Source organism: Hemitrygon akajei, chromosome 5 (genome assembly GCF_048418815.1).
Source record: "Hemitrygon akajei chromosome 5, sHemAka1.3, whole genome shotgun sequence".
Classification (NCBI taxonomy): Eukaryota; Metazoa; Chordata; class Chondrichthyes; order Myliobatiformes; family Dasyatidae; genus Hemitrygon; species Hemitrygon akajei.
The window spans coordinates 56,176,975-56,194,069 of record NC_133128.1 but is presented as its reverse complement, the minus strand read 5'-3'; the positions used below and the strand labels follow the sequence as shown (position 1 = coordinate 56,194,069).

Below are 17,095 nucleotides of genomic sequence, written 5' to 3'. Positions count from 1 at the left end.
ACCTTTTGTGCTTTGACTTTCCATGACACTTTTTTACACAGTACCAAAAGCATCATTAGCAAAAGCAAGGGCATAGCAAAGCCCTAGTTCATTTAAATCTGCCTTACTCAATTAGTTTTCTGCATAAAATGAGAATGTTTCATTAGTTGTACAAGATTATATATAGCAGGGATATTCTATAAATTATAGATGTACCAAAAATAATCAGAGCAAATTTTATTAAACCAATGCATTCCAAAGAAGTAATGTAGAGTAATGGAGCACTACAGCAGAGAAACAGGCCTTTCAGCCCATCTTGCTGTGCCAAATTGTTACTCTGCCTAGTCCCATCGACCCACACTTGGACCATAGCACCCCCACGCCCCCACACCCCGGTCATCCATGCACTTACCCAAACTCCTCTTTGAGTGTTGTAATGCAATTCACATCCACCATTTCTGCTGGCTCCACATACACACCATCCTCTGAGGAAAAATATTCTCCCTCAGGTTCTGTTTAATATTTTACTTATCAGCAGTCTGAATGATAATGATAACTGGACTAGCAAATTTGAGGATGACACCAAAATTGGGGGTGTAGTTGACTGGGCGGAAGGGTATCAAAGCTTGCAGTGGGATCTGGACTAGCTGAAAAAATGGGCTACAAAAGGCAGATGGAATTTAATGCAGACAAGACACTTTGAAAGGACAAACCAGGGCAGGACTTGTAAGGTGAGTGGTAGGACACTGAGGAGTGTGGTGAACCAGGAGGGTTCTGAGAATATAGATTCATAATTCCTTGAATGTGACATTGCAAGTAGACACAGTTGTAAAGAGAGCTTTAGGCACATTTACCTCCATAAATCAAAGTATTGAGTACAGGAGTTGGGATGTATAAAACATTGGTGAGGCCTAATTTGCAGTATTGTATGCAGGTCTGGTCACCTACCTACAGGAAAGATATCGATTATATTGGAAGAGAGCAGAGAAAATTTACAAGGATGTTGCCAGGACTTGAAAATCTAAGTTATAGGGAAATATTAAATAGATTAGTACTTTATTCCCTAGAACATAGAAGAATGAGAGGTAATTTGATAGAGGTGTACAAAATTATGAGGGGTATAGATAGGGTAAATGCAAGCAGGCTTTTTCCTCTGAGGTTGGGTGAGACTAGAACTAGAAGTTATGGGTTAAGGGGGGAACTTCATTCAGAGAGTGGTGAGAATGTGGAATGAGCTACCAGCGGAAGTGGTGGATGCAGGTTCGATAGCAACATTTATGAGAAATTTAGTTTGGTTGGAGGGCTATGGTGCACATACGGGTCAATGGGACAAGGCAGTTGAATATTTTGACATAGAGTAGATGGGCCAAAGGGCCAGTTTCTGTGCTGTACTGTTCTATGACTAATTCTGTTGTTATCTGAAAACACATCTGTTTCTCTTATAACAAATGTAATTGCTTTAGAGTTTATTTCATTTCTAGTTTATAAGTACAGAAAATGCTGGAAATAGCTGACAACATCTGTCAAAAGAGAAACGTAAGCAACACTATAGATCAGAATGTGTATTTGAACATTTCAAACTTTTGATGCATTTGAACAGGGCTATATTCTTCCGAGCCTCTGAGTGTGGTTTCCACGTACTCTGCTTTTCTAGGCCAGATGTAAAAGGCTAACATTACTGACCTCAAGTGGTAAGGTGAAGTCCAGTTTGTGAATAGCCCCCAGGTGACTGGTGCAGAGGCCCTGTAACATCTCTTAAGTATAACTGGGGGTAGTCTGTCATTTTCTTTGGCTGTCAAGGATTTAAACTTTTTAAATGTCTGCAATTAATTTTGCAGTCAACAAGGCCTGCAATTTTCAACTATATTTGAATGGTGATTTTTCTCAGGGTTATAACGGAGAATCCGACCAAGACTGCATCCCATCATTGATAATGTGTAGTTACAGAGACTCTTCATCTGTTGTTCAGTTATTTGGTCTTTTGCATTCAAAGACACGTTATAGCAGGTAGAGACTGGCTGAAACACAAACTGCTCAAGATCAAAACAGCCAGTTTTAGCCAGCAGTATCCATGTCCAATAATACTGTTTCTCCAAAGGTGATGCAAATGTGAATGTTTCCAACATTATCTGATACAATTTCAAATTTCCATCATTAATTTTAAATGTATCCAGTTGATAATCTCAAAAAAATATGAGTTAAGTCTTCTAAAAGTTTCTCATCATTTTGTTTTTGATTTATATGTAAATCATGGAGCATTAACTCTTTGATTTCTTTTGTCTACATTATCTACAGCAGTTGAGTCAGAGAGATCGAGGAAGCTATTTTTTTGCTTTGGCACAAAGCTTCAGGAGAGTAGTTGGAACTGTTATTTCGCTGAAATTATTTCTTTGTTCCTTGCAGAATTCCTTTAAGGATTAAAGCACTGCATTTAGATATCACTGTGCTCAAGCAAGTAAAATGTTGGACAAATCATTTATTGATGTAACCCCCCCCCAGATCAGGAAGGCTTTAAAGCTCTCCTCACTGGGCAACAGACTTAACAAGATCCTTTCCGCCTGCACCCTCTTTCTCCATCTGGCAGAACTGTTTCTCACCCTCAACCATTCCTCTTTTGGCTCCTCCTATTTTCTCCAATCCCAAGGTATGGCATAGGCCTGCCTTTTCATCGGCTACATAGTACAGTCCGAGTTCCAAGCCTACACTGGTAACGTACTCCATCTGTTTATACACTACATTGATGCTGCTTCCTGCACCCATGCCATTAGTTTCATCAATTTTACTTCCAACTTCCACCTTGCCCTCAAATTTGCTTGGTCAGTTTATGACACCTTTCTTGTTCTCTCTGTCTCCATTGGTGAGGAGATTGCTATCAACTGATTATCTTTTACAAACATACTGACTCTCACAGCTACCTTGACTCACCCTCTTCCCACCCTGACACTTGGAAGAAAGCTATATTCTTTTCTCATTTTTTCTGTCTCTAAAGCTTCTGTCCTCAGGATGAGGCTTTCATTTGAGAACATCTGAGATGTCCTCCATTTTTTATGTATCTGCCCTCACCCCATCCTTCTACCACCATAATAGAGATAGATTTCCCCTTGTCCTGACATACCACACCTCTCTACTTGGCCTCTGTATCCAGCACATTATTCTCCATAACTTGTGGATTCTACCACTACACACATCTTAACTTTCTTCAGAAATAGCTCTCTACGTGACTCCCTTGTCCATTTATCCCTCCCCACTGATCTCTTTCACGTACTTATTCCTGCAAGCGTGACAAGTGCTACGTCTCCTCCCTCACCACCATTCAGGGCCCAAAACAGTACTTCCAGGAAGTCCGTCCTTTCTTATATGATGTGAAATAGGCTTTTTTTGTGACAGCATTACAGTACAAAAGATAAAATTACTATAAATTACAAAATAAATAAATAATGCAAGCAATGAATAACAAGATAGTGCTTCTGGGTTAATGGACTATTGAGAAATATGATGGCAGTGGGGAAGAAGCTGTTTCTGAATCATTGAGTTTGGGGCTAGAGGCTCCTGTGCCTTCCTCCCTGATGGTAATAATGAGAGAACAGCTTGTCCAAGATTGTGAGGTCCTTTAGTGATGAACACCACTTCCTTGAGAAACAACCACCTGAAGATGTCCTTGAAGATGGGGATCATTGTGCCCATGATGGCACTAGCTCTGTTTACAATTCTGTGCAGCTTTGTGATCCAATGATTTTTGACTTCTGTCTTACTTTTGTGATGGTTGATTACATTTTTGTTTATCAGCTGGTTGCTATAAAAAGTTAAATATGCTAAATCTCTTGTCAAGTGGGTCTTTGGTCTTAATGCAGGTCGATGGGTTTTGGTAGAATTAACAGTTTAGTACAGACCGGATGGGTTGAGTTTCTGTGTTGTAGTGTACTATATATTTACAACATTGTTTGTACGTATTTCACAGTGCCGTATATTCAAAACCTTCACTCAATCTTGACCTGAAATTGAGAAAGGTGATGATCTGTTTATTTGAAAACCTGAAGGCTTCACACACGATCTTCTATACCAGTAGGAAAGAATAAATATCCTGTTTCAGCTGCCTGAATAGTGTTTTAGTATTCAGGATTCAGCAATATCTTTCCAGTGTTTATAACAAAAGTCAATATCTGTTCTTAAGATAGTCAACTATGATTGAAACCATTCTTCAAAGTTTGATCTGGTAGTTTTTTGCAACATGTTATCTGTAGCTTTACCTTTCAAACCTTGCACCTTTTGCATTTGAGTGGTTGTTAGTGAATTAAGGGACCGTTCCACACAATGAGGCTCAAATAGGAATCAGTAAGAGTGGCAAAGTGAAGTGGTAGATGGGGAGAGGGGTTTATAGCGAGTAAGTCAAATGCCCAGTGACCTTCACACAGGACTCATTGCCCTAGAATCAGCTCAATGCTAATATTTGTAAATCTCAAAAAATCCTGCAAGTGCAACCCACTTAGCCTTGGGTTTCAAGGTGTGGCTTATTGTTAACTCCTTTTTTCATATCCATTTAATCTCCTCAAACAAATATTTATCTCATTCATGTTAATTGCCTAGTTGTGTGCACCCTCTAGTCAGAATTTTCATTCTCCTATTTTATTTGTTTATTTCTGGGACATTGGCATCACTGACTAAGATATATTTATTAACCCTCCCCAATTGTCCCTGAACAGAACATCCTTCTGGTACAGATGCATCCTCATTTCCGTGAATCTGAAGTCACATAAAGCCTAGAGCAGTTAAGGATGGCAAATTTCCTTCCCTGAATGATACAATAGGACCAAATGAGTTTTTGAAGCAATCCAGTAGTTTCATGAGCATCATTGCTAATGATGAGACTTGTGGTTACATTCGAGATCACTAACTAAATTTAACTTCTACGGTACCCATAGTGGAATTTAAATTTGGGGTTTTGGATTGTTTTTGTAGAACATTGGGTTGCTTAACCATTGTATCACAACAACTTTCTTGATTTTGTTTTCTTCATTGGGTCCCATAACTCCTACTGCAGACTCTTCGGAAAATGTTGTTCTCTCCAGCCCATCCCATTTGTACCCCACTCCTATTTCTAAAATCTGTATCATCCTTGATACCTATTCCCTGTCTTTAACTTGCCCTGTTGTTCATCACCTGGTTCTAATCACCACTTTCCCAACTCCAAGTCCAGACTGTCGCTGACATTTTCTCAAATTATGACTTCTCTGTGTGCACTTGAATTAGCATCGAAGACAAAGCAAGTTGGAGTAGGTGGTGGCTGAGTAGTCCTTTTGCATTAGGAAATGATCTCTTCAGTTGCTAGCAGCAGAATATTCATGAGATGTATTCAGTCAGACAGTCTATGGTCTGGGACCCTACCTGCTCTTGGCTTGTAAAGCAGTGAGGATGACTTGTGATGGATTATTATGACAGGTCATCACGAATAGTTCAGTTATTCGTATCACCTATTCAGTGTATTTTGTTCTCTTTGTTCAGTAACATGTTCTGAGCTTAGTTGTACAGTAATTTCAAAAATCCTTTCTAAATTACAGGTTAATATAATTCTGTTGCTATATTTAGTTTCTTTTAATAATGCACAAATATAGATATTACTCTTTAATGAGCTGCTTATTAAAAGGAGCACAAAACAGCCTCTGTACAGCTCACAGCAGAAGCTTTACCTGGAAGATGAAATAATAGTTCAAAATTCTTTTCTGTAAATGTCCACAAATATTTCAACCATAAAATTAGCTTAATTTTCATGTTTAGTAAAGAATTAAGATATACAGTGCCTTGAAAAATTATTCAGCCCCCAACCCTTTGTTCACATAAATGAGTATTACAACCAGAGATTTTAATTAATTTAACTGGGAATTTTTATGTGTGGATTGCATACTCATTTTATTCCACGGCTGACCTGAAATAACAGGAAAAATTGTAAAGCATGAAAAACCAAAAAAAAATCAAAAACTAAAATGTCAGCAGTTCAAAAGTATTCATCCCCCTTTGCTCAGTACTTCATTGAATCACCTCTCGCAGCTATTACAGCCAGTGGTCTTGTTGGAAAAGTCTATACCAGCTTTGCACAACGTGATGGAGTAAGATTTGCCCATGCCTCCTTGCAAAATTGCACAAACTATGCTGGGTTAGTTGGGGTGTAGCGGTAGACAGCAGTCTTGAGGTCTTGCCGGAGATGTTTGGGTTAAAATCAAGACTCTGGGCCACTCAAGGACATCAACTTACTTCATTTGAAGTCACTCCATGGTTGTTCTGGCAGTTTGCTTTGAGTTTTGCTGGCAGTTTCATATTTTTTCCACTTTTGTTGTCCTGCTGAAAGACAAACTCCTTCCCCACCTTAAACCTTTGGGCAGAGACCAGGATCTCTCTGTATTTATTAGCATTTATCTTCCCATCAATACTGACCAGATTTCAGTGGCTGATACTACTTCAACCATATTTTACAGTAGCAATTGTGTTACCTGGCTGATGTGCAGTATTAGATTTACACCACATGTGCCACTTTGTGTTAAGGCCAAGAAGTTGTACTTTACTCTCATCCAACCACAAGACCTTAGACCATAAGACATAGAAGCAGAATTAGGCCACCTGGCCCATCGAGTCTGCTCTGTCATTCAATCATCGCTGATCTTTTATTTTTCTCCTCCTCAATCCCAGTTCTCAACCTTCTCCCCATAACCTTTGATGCCATATCCAATCAAGAAAATATCAATCTCTGCCTTAAATACACCTAATGACCTAGCCTCTACAGCTGCATATGGCAACAAATTCCACAAATTCACCACTCTTTGGCTAAAGAAATTCCTCCGCCTCTCTGTTTCTTCCATATCTTTACAGTATCTTCTAAGTGATGCTTTGCAAAGCCTAATTGGGCAAGGATAGACTTTTTTTTTTTTAGCCATGGCTTCTTCCTAACCACTCTTCCATAAATACCCTTCTTTGTGCAAGCCCTCAGAGATTGTGGAACTATGAACTGTTGCAGCCACTGTTGGCATCACAGGAGCCTTTCTTACAAGTGCCATTCTTCTCCAATGACTAAGTTTAGAGGGGTGGCCTGACCTAGGTTGTGTGGCTATGGTTTCATATTTTTTCCACTTTTCATGATGGATTGCACTGAGTTCCGAGGTATGTTCCGTACCTTTGAGATGGCCTTGTACCCTTCACCAGATTTGTGCTTCTCTATTATCATTTCCTTGTCTTTTGTTTAATGATCTTTTGTCTGTCAAAAGTCTACCATACTGATGGATCTTGCAAAGAGAAGAGGTATTTATTCTTATGAATACATTGAAAACAAGTGATCCTCCAATTTTCTACATCAACAAATTAGGTGAGTTGGTAAGGAAGTATATTGCACCTGAGAAAAGTTAACATAGTAATTACAAAGGGGAATGAATTCATATTCAGCCTTGCAATTTTGGTTTTAATGTTTAGTAAGTTGTTGACAGGTTGGGGCTGAACATTTTTTCAAAACACTGTAGTACTATTCTCAGGGCATGATTTTAATTTTTTTCATTTCAAAGCATTATAAAAGTTGAAATCTTAGTTTTTAAGGCAACACGAGTGAATCTGCAGATGCTGGAAATAAATAAAAACACAAAATGCTGACAGAACTCAGCAGGCCAGACAGCATCTATGGGAGGAGGTAGTGACAACATTTTGGGCAAGGGTTTCGGCCCAAGACGTCGTCACTACCTCCTCCCATAGATGCTGTCTGGCCTGCTGAGTTCTGCCAGCATTTTGTGTTTTTCTTAGTTTTTAATCTTGGTTTTAAATGGTAGCCCCATGTCCCACTGCTGAATGGTGAGTTCATGTGGTACTGTATCCTCAATTAACTGGACCTTACTTTCCATTTGGTATTTTTATCATGGGGTGGAAAGGGGAGAGATCTGTTGTTGTTTTAACACTAAACTCTCTTCAGGTATATTTCAGGCTCTTGTCACATTTATTTAAAAGATTTCAAAGAGTCACAGTTCTCTTGAGAGAAAAAATTCTAGCTCAAATAAATGACACCTTTTTTAAAAAAAAACAGTATTAGACTCTTTAACAAAATGAAACATACTCTCTCCATCTACCCTGTAAAATTTCTTCAGGATTTTGTATTTCAATTAAGCCATCTCTTACTCTTCTAAACTCCAACAGGTACAAACCTATTCCACCCAATTTTCCCTCATGAGACATCAGATTCAGATTCAGATTATTAGCATCAAACTTTCTCTGCAATGTACCCAATACATAAACATCCTCCTATGCACAGCACGATAGCGTAATGGTTGACAGTATGCTTTACCATACCAGTGACCTGGGTTCAATTCCCACCACCGTCTGTAAGGAGTTTCTCCATTCTTCCCGTGACCGTGTGGGTTTCCTTCGGGTGCTTTGGTTACCTCCCACAGTCCAAAGATGTACCGGTTGGTAGGTTAATTGGTCTTCTAAATTTTCCTGTGACTACGCTAGGGTTAAGCGTTTAATTAGAGTAAAGGGAATTATGAGGCTATCGGGCAGGAACTTGGAAGATTAAATTGGGAACAGAATGGAAGAAATGTGGCAAATGTTCAGGAGATATTTGTGTGGAGTTCTGCATAGGTACGTTCCAATGAGGCAGGGAAGTTATGGTAAGCTACAAGAACCGTGGTGTACAAAGGCTGTAGGAAATCTAGTCAAGCAGAGAAGAAAAGCTTACAAAAAGTTCAGAGAGTTAGGAAATGTTAGAGATCTAGAAGATTATAAGGCTTAACAGGAAGGAGCTTAAAAGGGAAATTAGGAGAGCAAGAAGGGGTCATGAGAAGGCCTTGGCAGGCAGGATTAAGGAAAACCCCAAGGCATTCTACAAGTATGTGAAGAGCAAGAGGATAAGACATGAAAGAATAGGACCTATCAAGTGTGACAGTGGGAAAGTGTGTATGGAACCGGAGGAAATAGCAGAGATAATTAATGAATACTTTACTTCAGTATTCACTATGGAAAAGGATCTTGGTGATTATAGTGCTGACTTGCAACAGACTGAAAAGCTTGAACATGCAGATGTTAAGAAAGAAGATGTGCTGGAGCTTTTGGAAAGCATCAAAGTCGCCGGGACTGGATGAGATGTACTCCAGGCTACTGTGGGAGGCGAGGGAGGAGATTGCTGAGCCTCTGGCAATGGAGGGTTGCGAATGTTGTTCCTTTATTCAAGAAAGGGAGTAGAGATAGCCCAAGAAATTATAGGCCAGTGAGTCATACTTCAGTGGTATATTAATGGAGAAGATCCTGAGAGGCAGGATTTATGAACATTTGGAGAGGCATAATATGATTAGGAATAGGCAGCGTGGCTTTGTCAAAGGCAGGTTGTGCCTTATGAGCTTGATTGACTGTTTTGAGCATGTGACTAAACACATTGATGAAGGTAGAGCAGAAGACGTTGTGTATATGGATTTCAGTAAGGCATTTGATAAGGTACCCCATGCAAGGCTTATTGAGAAAGTAAGGAGACATGGGATCCAAGGGGACATTGCTTTGTGGATCCAGAACTGGCTTGCCCACAGAAGGCAAAGAATGGTTGTAGATGGGTCATATTCTGCATAGAGGTTGGTGACCAGTGGTGCGCCTCAGGGATCTGTTCTGGGACCCTTACTCTTCGTGATTTTTATAAATGACCTGGATGAGAAAGTGGAGGGATGGGTTAGTAAGTTTGCTGATGACACAAAGGTTGCAGGTGTTGTGGATAGTGTGGAGGGCTGTCAGAGGTTGCGACAGGACATTGACAGGATGCAAAACTGGGCTGAGAAGTGGCAAGTGGAGTTCAACCCAGATAAGTGTGAGCTGGTTCATTTTGGTAGGTCAAATATGATGGCTGGACATAGTATTAATGGTAAGACTCTTGGCAGTGTGGAGGATCAGAGGGATCTTAGGGTCCGAGTCCATAGGACACTCAAAGCAGCTGCGCAGGTGGACTCTGTGGTTAAGAAGGCATATGGTGTACTGGTCTTCATTAATCGTGGAATTGAATTTAGGAGCAGAGAGGTAATGTTGCAGCTATATAGGACCCTGGTCAGACCCCACTTGGAGTACTGTGCTCAGTTCTGGTGGCCTCACTATAGGAAGGATGTGGAAGCCATAGAAAGGGTGCAGAGGAGATTTACAAGGATGTTGCCTGGATTGGGGAGCATGCCTTATGAAAACAGGTTGAGTGAACTTGACCTTTTCTCCTTGGAGCAACAGAGGATGAGAGGTAACCTGATAGAGGTGTATAAAATAATGAGAGGCATTGATCATGTGGATAGTCAGAGGCTTTTTCCCAGGGCTGAAATGGTTGCCACAAGAAGACACAGGTTTAAGGTGCTGGGGAGTAGAGACAGAGGAGATGTCAGGGGTAAGTTTTTTTACTCAGAGAGTGGTGAGTGCGTAGAATGGGCTGCCGGCAATAGTGGTGGAGGTGGAAATGATAGGGTCTTTTAAGAGACTTTTGGATAGGTATATGGAGCTTAGAAAAATAGAGGGCTATGGGTAAGCCTAGTAATTTCTAAGGTAGGGCTGAAGGGCCTGTATTGTGCTGTAGGTTTTCTATGTTTCTAAATCGGGGGTTGCTGAGTGATCTGGCTCCAAAGCCGAAAGAGCCTATTCCTTGCTGTATCTCAGTAAATAAATCAATAGGGAGTATTCTAGGTGTTGTATCACCATGTGTCTATGTAACTAGAGTATAATCTTGAATTGTCCTAGCAAGAAATGATAACATTCTCTTAGCTTCCCTTTGCTTTTAGTGATCAGACTGTAGGATATCAACTTGTTTTTGTTTTTGCCAAAATGGACAATTTCACATATAACATTATTTGCTGCATCTTCGTCAAGTTACATATTCCTATCCTTATTGTAGCCTCCTTATGCCATTTTTCACACTTTAGTTTCTGTCTATCTTTGTTTCATCAACAACTTAACAACAATATGTTTGGTGCCTTCATCCAAGTCATTTATATAAGTTGCGAAATGTTAACGCTCCATCAACAATGCCTGTGATACACCAATCAGTATTTTTGTCAACCAGAAGACATATGTGCCTATTCTCTTTCCTGTTAGTCAATCTTCTATTTGCAAAACAAGATATATTGCATCCGAGTAGAATGGGGAATTACACTAGTAATTTGTGTAGCACAAATATATTTTTTTCTCTAAAAATGTTATGGGCTTATTTCTCTCCTTTAATCTGATTTAAACTAAGGCATTTGTACTATATATTTGAGGAAATGGTGCCTAATTTACATATGTTAATCCTGGTTTGTGTAGCTCCATATTTCTGTTATGTGAACATTTAAAGCTTCACAGAGAAAAGACCAATTTTCTATTAAGATGCATGGGACACAAAGTGAATTTGGGCGTTTTGGATTTGCAATTGGCTTACCAATTGAAGACAGAGTATAGTGGTTGATAAAATTTATTCTGGCTGGAGGTCTGTGACTTGTGGTATTCCACAGGACCTCTGCTGTTTGTGATACATATAAGTGTATGAATGGATAAAAAGGTAGATGGGTGAGTTAGTAAATTAATAGATAATGCAAAGATTGGTGCTGTTGGGGGTAATGTAGAAGATTACCAAAGGATACTGTGGAATATAGGTCAGTTGCAGGTATAGGTAGAGAAATGGCAGGTGGACTTAAATCTGGCCAAAGGTGAGGTGATGCACTTATGGAGGTCAAATGTAAATAGGCAAGATCTTTAGGTCCAGGGCCATAACTCCCTGAATGTGGGTTGCACTAGTTGATAGGGTGCTAACTAAGAATGCCTTTTATTAAGTTAGAGCACATTTAGTTTTCAGTAGAAAAGTCTACAGAGGGCTTGATGCTATAATAAACAGTGAGTGTCATTAATTCATCACTGACTACAAAATATATAGACTAAGTGCTTCAATTGGAAGGCTTTTCATGAAAACAGAGACCATACAGATTTACATCTCACTGTGTAGCATAGTATAGCACAGATGAAAGGGAATAATTTGAAGAGAAAGATTAATAACAACTTGCTTGAATTTGATGAGCTACTAATTCCATCAAAAATGCTCCTTAAATATCTATAATATTTGTTGCTTCTGTCATCTCTGCATAGGGTGTTTACATCCTTATAAGTTAAAGAAAAGCAGGTTCTAAAAATATTTGAGCAGTACTAGGATCTGTGATTGTTGCAAAGAACATTTAAATTTTAGGGCATTGATGAGAAGGTTGTGGAGATCTGAGAGGCATTTATTCATTTAGTGAAAATAAGAGTAGTATTGATGAAATTGATTGTTGCAGTAGATTATGCCAGAACCTCTGAGAGCACTTCATTTGTAGATCCAACATAGGAGTGGTTGGGATAATGGAGGGGCTTATTAGAGATGACAACATTCCAACAAAATTACCTGAAGAATGGAACCCATTTGTGCTTATTACTTTGGAATATTATTGCAGAAATAAGTTATTGGCTTTAGAAGAAAAGTTTTGCTACTTCATTTGAGGTTTTTTTGGGACATTTGGAAGAAATATTACATTAGATCATATATATGATTAAGAAATTAGTTTGATTGAACTGCTTTTGGATTTGAAGCAAATTGATAGAGTAAATAGAAGTAAAATTTTTCTTCTGCTCAATAATCGAGAACTAAGGGAGCACACAACCTCAGGGCAAATGCCATGATATTCAGGTTAGAAGTCAGAAAAATCTTCTTTACACAAAATGCAATCTCTCTGTGGAACACTCCCACACTATATGACAGTTAATTGTAGTTCATATAACCATTTCACAGTTGTGACCAATCTCTTGTTGAGGGCTAATTGAGCCAATGAAGTGGAGGTGAAGGTTTGTCATAATCTGACCGAACAGCACAAAAAGCTCATAATCTAGTTCAGTAGAGGAGCAAGCTGAAGGACATCTTGCTTCAGCAGTCTGAGGTACCCACCTGCTTGAAGCAGGCTTCAGTTATACTGGTGCTTATGAAGAACGTGTAACCTACCTCAATGAATATCATCCAGAAGAACTTAGATCCACTGTGATGAAGTGCTCTGAGAGACTGGTGATGAATCATATCAATTCCTGCCTGAGAAGCAACTTGCATCTGCACCAATTTGCCTACCATCACAACAGGTCAACAGAGGATGCCATTTCATTGACTGTTCACTCAACCCTGGAATATCTGCACAGCAAAGATACATGACCGGGATGTTCTTTATTGACTACAGCATGGCATTCAGTACTATCATCCCCTCAAAACTAATCAATAAACTTCAAGACCTTCGTCTCAATAATTCCTTGTGTAACTTGATCCTCGATTTCCCTCAATTGAAGACCCCAGTCAATTTGAATTGGCAACAATTCCTCCACAATCTTCATCAGCACAGGTCTAGCACAAGAATGTGCTTAGCTCTCTGCTCTTCTTGCTTCATACCTAAGTTTATGAGGCTAAGCAGAGCTCCAATGCCATATTTAAGTTTGATGATGACACTACTGTAGTTGGACAAATCAAAGGTGGTGGTGATTCAGCACATAGGAGTGAAACTCAAGTTCTGGCTGAGGGGTGCCACGACAACAACCTCTCTCTGAATGTCAGCAAGACCAAGGAGGTCCATGAGCCTGTCCTTAATGAAGGATTGGAGGTGGAGAGGATCAGCAACTTTAAATTCCTCAGTGCTGTCTTTTCAGGGGATCTGTCCAGGGTCCAGCACGTAAGTGGCATTACGAACAAAGCAATCTAAAACATTGACACACTTCTTTAGATGTGTGATGGAGAGTGTATTGCCTGGTTGCATCACAGCCTGGAATGGAAATGCCAATGCTCTTGAGTGGAAGAGCCTACAAAAAGTAGTGGATACAGCCCAGTCCATCATGGGTTAAGCCCACCCCATCATTGAGTACATCTACATGGAACACTGTTGCAAGGAGGCAACATCCATCATCAAGGCCATGCTCTCTTCTTGCTACTGCCATTGGGAAGAAGGTACAGGAGCCTCACACCACCAAGTTCAGGAACAGTTATTATCCTTCAACCATCAGGCTGTTGAACCAAAGGGGATAACTTCACTCACTTCATTTGATCCCACAACCCATGGGTTCATTTTCAAGGATATTAGTTAGTTCCTTGTTTATCTGTTATTATCAGAATCAGAATCAGACTTTAATCGCCAAGTACCTATGCACATACAAGGAATTTACTTCCGGCAGATGTTGTCTCTCTGCTCATAATAATAATAATGATAAATATAAATGAAAATATAGATTATACATACAGGTAGTGCAATCCAAGTAATAGTTAGCCGACAGTTAACCGGCAGTTAACTGTTCAGCAAAGTGACCGCAGTAGTGAAAAAACTTCAGGAACAGTTATTATCCTTCAACCATCAGGCTCTTGAACCAAAGGGGATAACTTCACTCACTTCATTTGATCCCACAACCCATGGGTTCATTTTCAAGGATATTAGTTAGTTCCTTGTTTATCTGTTATTATCAGAATCAGAATCAGACTTTAATCGCCAAGTACCTATGCACATACAAGGAATTTACTTCCGGCAGATGTTGTCTCTCTGCTCATAATAATAATAATGATAAATATAAATGAAAATATAGATTATACATACAGGTAGTGCAATCCAAGTAATAGTTAGCCGACAGTTAACCGGCAGTTAACTGTTCAGCAAAGTGACCGCAGTAGGGAAAAAACTTCAGGAACAGTTATTATCCTTCAACCATCAGGCTCTTGAACCAAAGGGGATAACTTCACTCACTTCATTTGATCCCACAACCCATGGGTTCATTTTCAAGGATATTAGTTAGTTCCTTGTTTATCTGTTATTATCAGAATCAGACTTTAATCGCCAAGTACCTATACACATACAAGGAATTTACTTCTGGCAGATGTTGTCTCTCTGCTCATAATAATAATAATGATAAATATAAATGAAAATATAGATTATACATACAGGTAGTGCAATCCAAGTAATAGTTAGCCGACAGTTAACCGGCAGTTAACTGTTCAGCAAAGTGACCGCAGTAGGGAAAAAACTTCAGGAACAGTTATTATCCTTCAACCATCAGGCTCTTGAACCAAAGGGGATAACTTCACTCACTTCATTTGATCCCACAACCCATGGGTTCATTTTCAAGGATATTAGTTAGTTCCTTGTTTATCTGTTATTATTATTTCATTTCTTCTTCTTTTTGTATTTGCACAGTTTGTTGTCTTTTGTACATTAGTTATTTGTCCTGTTGGAGATGTTCTTTCATTGATTCTACTGTGTTTCTTGTATTTACAGTGTATGCCCACAGGAAAATGAATCTCACAGTTGTATATGGAGACATATACATACTTTGATAATAAATTTACTTGGATTAACCTCCTCTTCTTCCTCTAGTCCAACTAATCATAGCTTACCCATTCTATTATTTTTCTATTCAGCAGTTCCCTTTCTATTCCTTCCTCCTGCTAGAAGCAGTCAGTCAAGCAGAAATGCAGGTTACCACCATTAGAAATTATAAGCTTTCATCAATTCTGACAAAAGGAAATTGACCAGAAACAATAACTCAATTTTATCCACAGATGCTGCCTGACAAGTTGAGTATCTCAAATGCAGTGGATTCCAGTTAACTGGAAGACATCAGGACAAGTACATTTTGGCCTAATTAAGTGGTTGCCCCAATTAGTGAAAGTTTCATGAAATAGTTAAAAGGTATGAAAAAGACAAACTACAGTTTAACTGAATAACAATTTATGTATTTAAATGAAAAACAGACAAATTAGAACACTGTCAATGCCTTTGCAGTACCAGAGAACTGTATATTAGTTCCTAATAGTCACCGACAGAGGAATTCATCTGCTGTGTTCTTTTGATTGACTGCAAATGAATAAAATCTTCACAGACACCTAGTGTAGATAATAATCTACCTTCATATAATCCTTTAGACGACTGCATCTTCCAAATCTTCATTTTCATTATAACATTCAGGATGATAACCAGTACTTTCAAAATTCTTCGTAATACCTAAGTGAGATTGTTTCATTTTCATTGCCAGTTTTTTCTGGCATCTCCCAAGCCTGAATGCTTGGAATCATGGTGAGTAGAACAGTTCTAAATTGTCTTGCTGCTTATTTTTTGTCAACTATCAGTGACATAAACAGAAACACACGCAACTGACACTACTTAAAAACTGACTGCTCTTAGGACAGTCTAGTGTCTAATGGCCATGCAGTGCAATCACTGACGCTAGTTAGAAGCTGTTGAGCAATTGTCTCCTGCCCCAATTAAGTGGCATAAGGTCCCAAATAAACAAAGGGAATCCTAGCTATTTTCTCAATTTATTTTTTGTTCTTTGTCCCAAAATAAGTGGCTGTCCCGAATAACTGATGGTCCAATTAACTGGAATCCACTGTATGTTGCAGTTTTATTTCAAGTTTCCAGTATCTGTAGTTTTTGTTTGCTTTTTAGTTACTGTTTATGAGTTCGTCAACTTTATGCAGCAGTTTCAGTGACGTATTTGCAGGATTATACAAATACAATGTGCCAGACGAAAGAGTAGAGGTTACTGCTCAAATGGCTATTCATGAATAGATTGCATTGTGGAAAATTATTTGAATTGTGAATGCTTAAAATCCAGATATTACTAAATTCATTTTTTGCTTGTAATAGAGTAAAATGTTCATTTTAATGTTTTTGAGCTGAGAAGAAGCCCAGCTGAGGGTGTTAAAATACATTAAGGCAATTAACTGAACACATTTACTTATGTTGTTAATAAATCGTTTTTAAATCTTTCTTCAAACTGTAGGTTATGTGTCATTCAATGGTAACTGAAAAGTAATTTTGGACAGTACGAGACAAATTTTTGGAGCTAGTGACCAAATTGTTCAATACAAGGGCAACTTTGCAAATTCTGGAGGTAATTTATCTTGCATATTTTTAAATCAGGCCAGTTGGTGTGTGTTGGCCCTCATGATATGTTGTTGCCTGTAGGTGGTGCTGTGATAGTCATTTTCAATGTTAAAGGTGTATAAAACTGTTACCCACGGTCTTTCAATAGCTGTAACTTCATGGTGAGAGTATGCTGCAACAGTTTGTAGCTAGTTCTTTGATCCATGTTTTCTGACATTAAGATGGACTGATAAAGA

At 38.9% G+C, this 17,095-nt stretch overlaps 1 protein-coding gene across 3 annotated transcripts in view; it reads left to right on the top strand.

The window, feature by feature from the left end:
• The window catches only part of zbtb20 (zinc finger and BTB domain containing 20), a 341,450-nt gene that overhangs the window by 268,610 nt on the left and 55,745 nt on the right, over nt 1-17,095 (top strand). The gene's annotated exons all lie outside the window — the stretch shown is intronic.